This window comes from Nilaparvata lugens, chromosome 10, assembly GCF_014356525.2.
Source record: "Nilaparvata lugens isolate BPH chromosome 10, ASM1435652v1, whole genome shotgun sequence".
NCBI lineage: Eukaryota > Metazoa > Arthropoda > Insecta > Hemiptera > Delphacidae > Nilaparvata > Nilaparvata lugens.
In genome coordinates, this window is record NC_052513.1 from 38,669,870 (window position 1) to 38,681,490 (window position 11,621).

General features: G+C 33.9%; 1 protein-coding gene and 1 non-coding gene across 5 annotated transcripts in view; one reads left to right on the forward strand and one right to left on the reverse strand.

The window, feature by feature from the left end:
* LOC111053224 (potassium voltage-gated channel subfamily H member 8) overlaps nt 1-11,621 on the reverse strand; it is a 322,102-nt gene that overhangs the window by 176,070 nt on the left and 134,411 nt on the right. The window lies entirely within an intron of this gene.
* On the forward strand, nt 8,258-8,348 carry Trnay-gua. The gene is given in 2 exon segments: nt 8,258-8,294; nt 8,313-8,348. It is a non-coding gene; the product is annotated as a tRNA-Tyr (tRNA).

Sequence of the window (11,621 nt, forward strand, 5' to 3'; positions counted from 1 at the left end):
TATTAATTAATCAATTTTGTAATGAAGTCTGTATTCCATGATCATTGTTATTTATCCAATGGTATCATTGTAAAAAATCTGGTGTGGGTGGTGCACTCTTTCCTTGCTCATTATGCTGATTGGCGGCTAAATAATTAAAACTATTATTATACTATTGTTATCGTTTTCAGAGTACATTTTCCTTTGTTTGAATTATGAAATATTTCAGGATTTTTTAAAAGTTGTCAAAACAGCTGTTCTACAAATAAAATATACTATATATATAATATACTATATATATAATATATATATTTCTTAGTGTCGGATTCTCATGGTATAAGGACCTTAAGTTTGAAATTTCAAGTCAATCGGTTGATTACGAATGGAGTTATCGTGTTCACAGACATACACACACACACACACACACACAGGTTACAAAGTAAATTTCTCAGGTATGGTGTGGACCCCCTGTTAGTTTCCCAGGGAGGAGACTCATGCAAGTTAATAGAGCTGATAAATAAGTATACAGGGTATGAATTTGAAAAAAATCGGTCAAGTCATTTTTGAGAAAATCGTGATAGAAATTTAACAAAATTCATTCTTCTCAGGAATATTACGGAGCTCCTGCAATTTTCCCAGAAATAAGACTCATGTCAATTGATAGGGCTTATAAATAGCTATCTAGGGTATAAATTTGAAGGAAATCGTTGGAGCCGTTTCCGAGAAAACCGTGAAAAATATGGTTTTTTAGCCATTATCCGACATTTTTTCCGCCATTTTCAATTGAATTATATTGAATTTCTTAGTGTCGGATTCTCATGGTATAAGGACCTTAAGTTTGAAATTTCAAGTCAATCGGTTGATTACGAATGGAGTTATCGTGTTCACAGACATACACACACACACACACACACACACACACACACACACACACACACACACACACACACACACACACACACACACACACACACACACACACCCAAAATCATGTTTTTGATTTAACTCAGGGGACCTTGAAAGTTGAAACGTATAGAAAACATGAAATTAGGGTACCTTAAATTTTTTTGGAAAACAATACTTTCCTTACCTATGGTAATAGGGCAAGGAAAGTAAGAATACACAGTCTTAAATTGTAATTATTGTCAAGATGTTCTGCTATTTTTCATATCTTTACAAAATTCGTCGTCAGTAACATTCGCAGAAGAGTGAAAAGTTAATATTAAATCGGATATATCAGCTATCTTCAATAGAAGGCAGTGACGAGGCAGTGAATCGGCAACGCTGTTTTCTTATCTTTCTCCACTGCCATTAAAACGTAGACCTCACTATATACTCAGCCAGACTCATTTTAATAACAGTGGCAGTCCAGTGAGCTTCAGCTTTTCCAAGTTGCTTATATTCAGATTGGAATTTCTTCTTAATTCAGTTGTCATAGCAACCAAACCGGGGTGCCTCTCTCCCGTTTCCTTATTCTTCTACTCGCTCACTCTCTCTCTCACTCTTCATCTTCCCCTTCTTCACTTTTCTCACATCTTCTTCTCTTACTTCTCCTCCTCCTCAACCTCCGTTTTATTTTCTCTTCTACCTCTACTACTTCTCCACCTTCTCTTTTTTTCTCCTTCTCCTCAATCTTCACCTTCATCTCCACCTTTTTTTACTCAGACTTCTTTTCCTCCTCCTACTTCATCACCGCCTTGATACTCCCTTCTCCTTCTCACTCTTCTTCTTTTACTCAACCACCCCCTTATCCTACACATTTCTCTTCTTCTTATTTGTTTTCTTCTTCCTTCTCCTCGTCTTCTTCTACCTTTCCTTCTTCTTGTTTCTCTCATACATCTACTCCTTCTCCTTCATCATCTTCTTCTTTCTTCCCTTCTCCGTCTTCTTCTCCTTCTCTTTTTTATTCTCCTTCTTGTTATCGTTCTCCTTCTCCTCCACCCCCTTATCCTACGCCTGCTTCTTCTTCTTATTCGTTTTCTTCTTCCTCTTCCTCTTCTTCTCCCTTTTCTTATTCTTCTTTCTCTCGTACACCTACTCCTTCTCCTTCATCATCTTCTTCTTTCTTCCCTACTCCGTCTTCTTCTCCTTCTCTTTCTCATTCTCCTTCTTGTTATCGTTCTCCTTCTCCTCCACCCCCTTATTCTACACCTTCGTCTTCTTCTTATTCTTTCTTCCTCCTCTTTCTCCTCCACTCCTTCTTATTTTTCTCCTTCTTCCTTCTCATTCATCATCATCTTTTTCTTGTTCTCTGATTGGTTCTCTCTCATTTCCTTCTCCTACTCTCTCTTCCACTTCGACTTCCCCTTCCCGTTTTATTCTTATCCTACTCTCTCTCCCGCTTCATTATCTTCCCCTTCTTCCTTCATCCCATTTATTACTTCTCCTACTATCTTTTACTATTCATCTTCTTCTTCCGATTCTTCTTTGTTTCCCGTTTTCTTCTTATTCTACTCCTCCTATAACTCTGTCGCCTTCTTATTCTCTCTTTTCCTCCTCCTCCAACCTCGTCGCCTCATTCTTTACTCTTCTCCTCCTTCTTCACGACCTCTTTTCTCCTTCTTCTATTCTTGTCTCTCATTATTCTCCTCCTCTTTCTTCTTCTTTTTCACATCATCTTCCCCTTTTTTTTCTTCTTCTTTTTCACATCATCTTCTCCTTTTTCTCTTCTTCTCATTTTTTCTCTCCTTATTTTTTTCCAAGAGCTCCAAGAAATGAGCAGTCGAGTAAATCGATCAAAAACGAGAGACGTCTTCTCCCTCACTGCTGCGTATTTGCTGCCTGCCTCTGCTATATAGTGAGGCGGTTCACTTAAAACTGACAGCCTAGGAAGAATGGAGAGCATTGATATTACTTGCAAGAAACGCTGAAAGTTCGAATGAATCTCAGTTGGGTAATATGGCTTCTACAGGTGGACGGACTATGAGCGCAGAAAAACTTCAATAACCTCAGATTATTTCAAGCTGAAATTTAGCAACTGTGCTTGGATGAAAAGTCAACTGGTCAACTGGTTATTTGAATTTGGCAACAGTGGTTGGATAAAAAGTCAACTGGTCAACTGATTATTTGAAATTTGGCAACAGTGGTTGGATAAAAAGTCAACTGGTCAACTGGTTATTTGAAATTTGGCAACAGTGGTTGGATGAAACTCATCTGGTCAACTGGTTATTTCAAATTTAGCAACAGTGGTTGCATGAAAAGTCAACTGGTCAACTGGTTATTTGAAATTTGGCAACAGTGGTTGGATAAAAAGTCAACATGTCAACTGGTTATTTCAAATTTAGCAACAGTGGTTGCATGAAAAGTCAACTGGTCAACTGGTTACTTGAAATTTGGCAACAGTGGTTGGATGAAACTCAACTGGTCAACTGGTTATTTGAAATTTGGCAACAGTGCTTGGATAAAAAGTCAACTGGTCAACTGGTTATTTAAAATTTGGCAACATGGTTGGATGAAACTCAACTGGTTATTTCAAATTTAGCAACAGTGGTTGCATGAAAAGTCAACTGGTCAACTGGTTATTTGAAATTTGGCAACAGTGGTTGGATGAAACTTAACTGGTCAACTGGTTATTTGAAATTTGGCAACAGTGGTTAGATGAAACTAAACTGGTTATTTGATTTTGATTTGTGATTTCACGATTGATAATATGGTTTAGAAATATTGATACAGACATAACCTACATGTAAATAAAAATATAAATCTCAGTAACCTTTTAAATTATTTTGTCACAACATAATAATACTCTTTCTCCTCATTCTTCTCAATTTGAAATGAGAAGACTTGAAATTGGCATTAATGTCAGAAGCATGTTGTGACAAAATAATTTGAAAGGGTACTGAAATTTATATTTTTATTTATATTAAAAGTAGCCCTGAAGAAAAGAGACAATAGCCTTCATGATATTAAACCTACTTTCTCTTTTTGGACTATTTTAATGAATCAATTCAATAAATTCTGGGGAGGAATTGTTTTAGGCTGCGCCTGTTGATCATCCAACAATTTATTAAGAAAAAATAATTGTGTATCATTTACAAATCAATAAAATAATAAACAATGAAGAATATCTGAACTATTTGAGACAAGATCTATAAAATAATACAGGTGATGACACTCGTGTTCCTTATGGAGCGGCCATTATGTGGGGTCTTTATGGCGGTACATTTGAAATTCCAATCTGCTCATAACAAAATCATGCATTATGCTTTTTGAAAACAATATTCTGGTTTAGATAATACGTAAATTCAGGTTTTTGATTTTTCAATAATGAAATTTCAATAATTCACTTTTTTAATAATTAAAAATTGTTCTTATTCTTGTAACTTGTTATGATTTATAGGGCATTGAGACAAAAAGCTAACTTTATAAACAGTTCCCAATCAATTTAATCTGAAAATCAACAATTCAGTTCCTAGTTGGAATCTAAATATTATTATTGTGTTGGAAGAATTAATTTTACACAATTCAAAGCCAAGCAATATCCCTTGAACAATATTAACACATCATGTTGTTCAATCTATAATGATAACAGCTGATAAATTTGAAAATTGATGAACTAGAACCCCATAAAATGGCGGTTTTGCAATGCATCACGGGACTGTGTCATGACCTGTATTCATAGACCTTGATTTGAGACAGGAAAAGAAGAAGAAGGGAGAAGAAGAAGAAGAAGAAGAAGAGAAGAAGAAGAAGAAGAAGAAGAAGAAGAAGAAAGGAGAAGAAGAAGAAGAAGAAGAAGAAGAAGAAGAAGAAGAAGAAGAAGAAGAACAACAACAACAACAACAACAACAAAAAAACAACAAGAACAAGAGCAAGAACAAGAGAGAAAAAAGATGGTTGAGGTTGTGAATAAAAGAAAGGAAGAGTAATGCCAAGAAGAAGAAAAAGTATTGAAGAAATCGATGATGATGATGAAGAGGAAATCATGATTTTATAGGACAGAATCAATGAAAATCATGATGAAGAGGAGGAGAATGAGAAGAACGGGAATGGTAGCAAAGAAGGAGAAAGAGAAGTAGATAGAAGAAATCAAAGAGAAGGAGAGGTCTGAGAAAGAAAGAAGAAAAATGTAACCATGAAGCTGAATAAAATCTCTTAACAGAAGAGATCCCCGAACGCTACTAATTGTACACCATCGGTTGAAGATGCTTTGATAGAAAGAAAGGTATGATAAAGATGAAACGAGATGGAAACGTTAATAATGAGATTTGGTAGATATAGCGTACAGTGGGACTCACCGTAAATTGACAGCATAGCTAATGAATAACACGGACGTTTCCCGTTCAATCAATGCTGACAGATTTTAGTGGATATCTCACTATGGAACCAGTAATGAGGTCTTGACTGAACAAAATTGATGAATAAAAGATTAACCTTTATTCACTGACAAGGTCAAGAGGTAGCTGATAACACAGAGGTCCACGTTATAATGGCAGTATTTGATTAATATTTGTGTTTCTACTTTGGTATAGTGAGGTCCACGTTATAATGGCAGTGTTTGACTAGCAATGGTATTGCAATCCTTGTCTTTCATTCAAAAAAGCGCATGGCGGTATCTCTTTCTCGCTCTGCTCTGTTGCCAGATCATCTTTTAACAATGTAGAATTGATAATTAATTAACAAAATATTTCATCTTAATTATGAAAATTCATTATGAAATTATGGAAAAATGAAATTTCTTGCTTAATAAAATATAATTGATAATTTAAACGAGAATGAACAGTTAATATTACATCAATAACCCTATTAATAAAAACAATTTAAAAATCTTGAAGTACAATTCATTTTTTAAAAACTTTAAAATAGTTCAACAACTAGTTAGTTTCAACTTGAAAATGACCTAAGTTAGGGTCGAAACTATTTGTTGAACTATTTTAAAGTTTTTAAAAAATGAATTGTACTTCAAGATTTTTGTATTGTTTCTATTAATTTGTTAGAAAGTAGGCCAAGTGAGTAAAGTGTTTTTATCAATAAACCTGCATCTGCTACCGTTTATAGAAGACATTGACAAGACAGAGGTTCGGCGACTATGTTCTGCTATCTTTTTCCACTGCCATTATAACGTGGATCTCACTATAGTTGATAATACTGATGGCATGAAAATGTTGTATTATTCAAGTTATTTTGCTCGTCTTGATTCACTTCATATTGTCAGCATGCGTCAGTGATAAAGTTTTAATGCTTCTTATTCAATAAATGTTCACAGATTTAAATAAATCACTAATTTTGAACTCAATCATAGCCTCCTCTAATACGAGGTCGCTGCCTACGATATTGCAACGTCGCAGTGTAGACCTAGAATCTAATACATGATTGGTGAAAAAGATTAAAAAAATACATTTATTTAAATAAATCACAAATTTTGAACTCAATCATAGCCTCCTCTAATACGAGGTCGCTGCCTACGATATTGCAACGTCGCAGTGTAGACCTAGAATCTAATACATGATTGGTAAAAAAATCAGCTGGTATTTTTTTTAATCTTTTTCACCAGTCATGTATTAAGGTGCGTACAGATATACGCGCCGCAAACATGAGCAATTCACTTTTTATCAGCTGACTATATCTGTATTTTCACAGAAACGGTAAGATACAGATATTAAAAGCTTGGGATCAGCTGATTAAAAGTGAATTGCTCATGTTCGCGGCGCGTATATCTGTACGCACCTTTAGATTCTGGGCCTACACTGCGACGTTGAGCTACTAGCAGGTAACCCGTGCTCTGCAAGGAGCTAATTAAAAACTTGACCTACTGAACACTTCGAGAATTCAAAATAGGCTTAAAACCATCCTCGGTTAATTAAGAATCTATATGCAAAATGTCAAGTTAATCAGTTGAGTAGTTGAGACGTGGTGATGTGTCATTCGTGAATTTCTAGCCAATTCTTTCCTTTATAATATATTAAATAAATAAATGTTTATCTCCAAAAAAAAAGAACGAGAACTACTACATCAATTACAGAAAATATTACATAGTTTACAATTACATAATAAATAATAGTTAGTTTCAGATATTTCTTATAATGTGTCCTCTACATGTTTAGTGTTTTCTTTTCTGTGTGGAAATTGACCTACTCCACTATGGCGTATCATGTTCTAGAGTAGGTTTTGTTTTTTTTGTGCGGATTATTATTTAGTATGTCATTAGGTGTTTAGTTGAGAATATGAGTTGTTTGAAATAATGTTTTCTATGTACTGTCTTCCTTTGCTCATCAACCAATTTTGTACTATTGCTTTGAACTTTCTAGAATGATTCATCTGTTTACAGTTTGCAGGAAGTAGATTATATAATTTTGGTGCTAAGATATACGTTCAAAATATAAGTTTTCTCTGATTATGAGTTTAAACCACCAGCTGATCCAATTTCGCAGTTAAGCAGCAGTATACCAGCAGTTATGTGCTATAGATGCATCCGGCCAATCTGTATCTCATCCCATATTATGAATATATAATTTTTTTTAGTTCCATCATTTATTTATTTATTGTATAAAATACTATAATCATAATACAATTATGACATTGGAGGAAAAACTAGGCTGAACCTGTACTATCTCTCTCCAAAAATTTTGATAAAATGTTAATGTTGTCCAAAAGTTAAGGTTATGTAATCACACACTACTTCGTCACTTGATTTTTGGTCCAGGAATGATGATTTAAAATTTTGAATTTTGAAGGTTGATTTTAAACTCTAAATGAATCACAGAATGTATCACAATAAATTAAAAACTTTAGAAATATTGCACTTATTTGAAAAAATTTAATATCCCATCAAACAAATGCTGACATTTTTACCTGAATCTTACCATAAACACAAAGACAGGATAAAGGTATGTAATGAGTTCCACATTAGAATGGCAGTATTTGATTAGCATTGGTGTTGCTATCCTTGTCTTTCTTTCAACAAACAGATTATTGATTTCTAGCTCCGCAACTTTGCCATATCGTTTTTCAACCATTCAGAAATATAATTAGTTAACAAAATATTTAATCTCCTTTATGAAATTTTCTATTCAATCATTGAAGATTATATTCTCTTGACAAATAAAATAATTTTAATAATTGATTATTCCAATCATAATGAACAGTATATTTACATCATATAATACCGGTATCTTTAGGAGGCAGTGGCAAGGCATATAATCGGTAATGCTGTTCTCCTTTTTTCTTCTCCGCCATTATAACGTGGACCTCACTATAGAAGCATCAGAGCATTCAAGCTATGTTAATACAATGGACACTTGCAATTCATCTACATTTAAACAACTTTCTATTTCAAGAACCTCTGGTAGCTCAGTTGGTAGAGCGGTGGACTGTAGTTGGCTACATTATCGGACATCCATAGGTCGCTGGTTCAAATCCGGCCCGGAGGATAATTTTTTTGAACCAGTTATGAATTTTCAAATTATCTAATTATTGATTATTTATTTTCAAATATAAAAATTTTTCATAATAATAATTTATATATTGAATTAGTCTTCAATTTATTGAATTTTGTATGTGTATACAGCCAAAGTTATCTCTAGTTAAAGTAAATACTTTGGTGTAAAAGCAGCTTAAATAATCCAGAAAGTAGGTTATGTTCCATACACTTGAATTCAGGTTCAATTTTCAGTCCAACCATTTGAAAACAAAAAAGTTCTAATTTAGATTATTTACAAACCAAATTGAATAACACTCACTAATCACTTAAAATTGTCAAATAATTACTTTGAAAATTATGACTAGTTTACACTAACATGTACAACCTGTTAGAATGATTATCATGTCATGTCAACAAATCAAATTATTTTTATCAAGTCGATTAAAATTTCTAGATAATATTTTTTTTCTCGCTGATTGATTACACAGCTGGAAATAATTCTGTTTCTCTCCCACACACGCATCTTCTGTTTCGACTGACGTCGAAATTATCATCTGTTTTCCCAAGTATGAACAATTCCTATCCTTTTCATGTCCTTCAGCGAGTTTTCCCAGGGATGAGACCTAGTGCAATCGAATCTTTATATTATAAACCTACTATGTTCTGAATTTCGTGAGAATCGTTGGAGCCGTTTTCGAGATCCGGTGAAATACAAACATACAAACATCTAAACATCTGAACATCTAAACATATAACAGAATTTGCTCGTTTAATAGTATAGATTCTACATTGTTGAAAGACGATCTGGCACAACAGAGCAAAGCGAGAAAGAGATAGCGCTATCCGCTTTGTTGGATGATGGACAATACCATTGCTAATCAAATACTGCCATTATAACGTGGACCTCACTATAGTTATTGATGATCATGATGATGTAGATGATGGTAATTATGATGCTGATAATGAAATAATGCTTAATGAAAGGTAGCCTACTTGTATGTGATCTAGTGCAATCGAATATTTATATTATAAACCTTACTATGTTTCAAATTCCGTGAAAATCGTTAGAGCTGATCCGTTGGACATAAATAACCAGATATATTTAACCAAATATAAAAATATAAACAGATATACAGAAATTGCTCGCTCAATTTGATAGGATAACGTGGACCTCACTATATGATATCCAAGTGGAAATGACAAGGTGCTCTATTATTTCATTCTATAAAATTCTCCAACATAATAGTATCTAGAACTTTATCTGGGAACAGTGTTTAATTTATAAAAATCTGGTGTGGTACACTCACACAACTTTCCTTGCTCATATTTGAAACTACGATCAGACTTTTGTATAATGTGTATATATAATTGTCTTCAGAGTACTTTTTCCTTTGTGTAAATTTTGAAATTCGATGATTTTTTTTAGTCGTCATTTTTTTAAAGTCGTCAAAACAGCTGTTCTACAGATGAAATATCTTGACTATGTGTTCTTTTTATGAAACTGCTCTACCTACCTACCTCATGCACGAGAAGGAGGTTACAAAGTACATTTCTCAAGGATGGGGTGGACCCCTCATTAGTATCCCAGAAAGGAGACTCATGCCAGTTAATAGAACTGATAAATAGCTATACAGAGTATGAATTTGAAAAAAATCGGTCAAGTTATTTTGAGAAAATCCTGAAAAACATGGTTTTTTTTAGTAATCATCCGCCATTTTTCTCAAGTATATTACGGAGCTCCTGCAATTTTCCCAGAAATGAGACTCATGTCAGTTGATAGGGCTTATAAATAGCTATCCATGGTAAAAATTTGAAGAAAATCGTTAGAACCGTTTTCGAGAAAACCGTGAAAAACATGGTTTTTTAGTAATTATCCGCCATTTTTTCCGCCATTCTGAAATCAATTTTATTGAATTTCTTATTGTCGAATCCTCATGGTATAAGGACCTTAAGTTTAAAATCTCAAGTCAATCGGTTGATTAGGAATGGAGTTATCGTGTTCACAGACATACACACATACACACATACACACACACACACATACACACATACCCACACACCACACATACACACAACACACACACACACACACACCACACACACCACACACACACCAAACAACACCACACACACACACACACACACACACCACACACACACACACACACACACAACACATGTTTTTGGACTCAGGGACTTTGAAACGTATAGAAAACTTGAAATTAGGGTACCTTAATTTTTTTTGGAAAGCAATACTTTCCTTACCTATGGTAGTAGGGCAAGGAAAGTAAAAAGAAGATTGTTACAAACAAGTCAGAATATGTAAAATATTTATTCTACTCTTTGAAATATTGAATACTGAAAGGGCCAAATTCTCAATTTATTCATAAAATTTCGTCACAGATCGCACCTGTGTAACCCGACCAGCTTCCGTTATCTGTAGCCTATTCCTCACCTCATAATGAAAAAACATATTTTTCATTTTGCTCCATTCTCCGACAGCTATACAAAAAAGGCACTAACTCATGAAACATGTTTTTCACTTACTAATAAAAACACGTTTTTCATTTCGCTGCACTTCAGACCCGAAACAATATTCGATTAAATACCGATACAAATACTTTACTTTCCGAGCCGTCAGGCAGAGCTGTTCGAATTACATTTTGCAATAAATGAATTCATTCCCTTTGTGAAGCCATGAGCGAAGAATAAGTTAGGGAATGGAGTGAGTTTGTGTACGAGAGAAAGAAAGAAAGAGGGAAAGAATTTGTTTAAGAGAGAGTAGGAGTTCACTATCACTCTTTCTCTCTCTCTCTCTCTCTCTCTCTCTCTCTCTCAGTTAGAGAGAGTTAGTGGGGAGGATATTTTGAATATTCTTTCAGAAGAATGGACATTGATATGTCCAAAGCTCCGCCAATTTATGTAGATCATAACAATATAATTTCTATAGTTATTATATTACAAATAGCTTTTTCATATCATATACATTCAATAATTATTTTCTTAGTCTATATTATGTAATTCATCTATCATTTTGCGTATTGTAAGCTATTGTATATAAGTGCATAAGCCAGTATATATTGTAATCTACATAAATAAAGTACTCAATCAATCAATCAATCAATCATTTAGAGAGAGTTAGTGGGGAGGATATTTTTAATATTCTTTCCGAAGAATGGAAATTGATATGTCCAAAGCCCCGCCAATTTATTTAGATGCTTAACAATATAATTATCTATAGTTATTATATTACAAATAGCTTTTTCATATCATATGCAGTTCA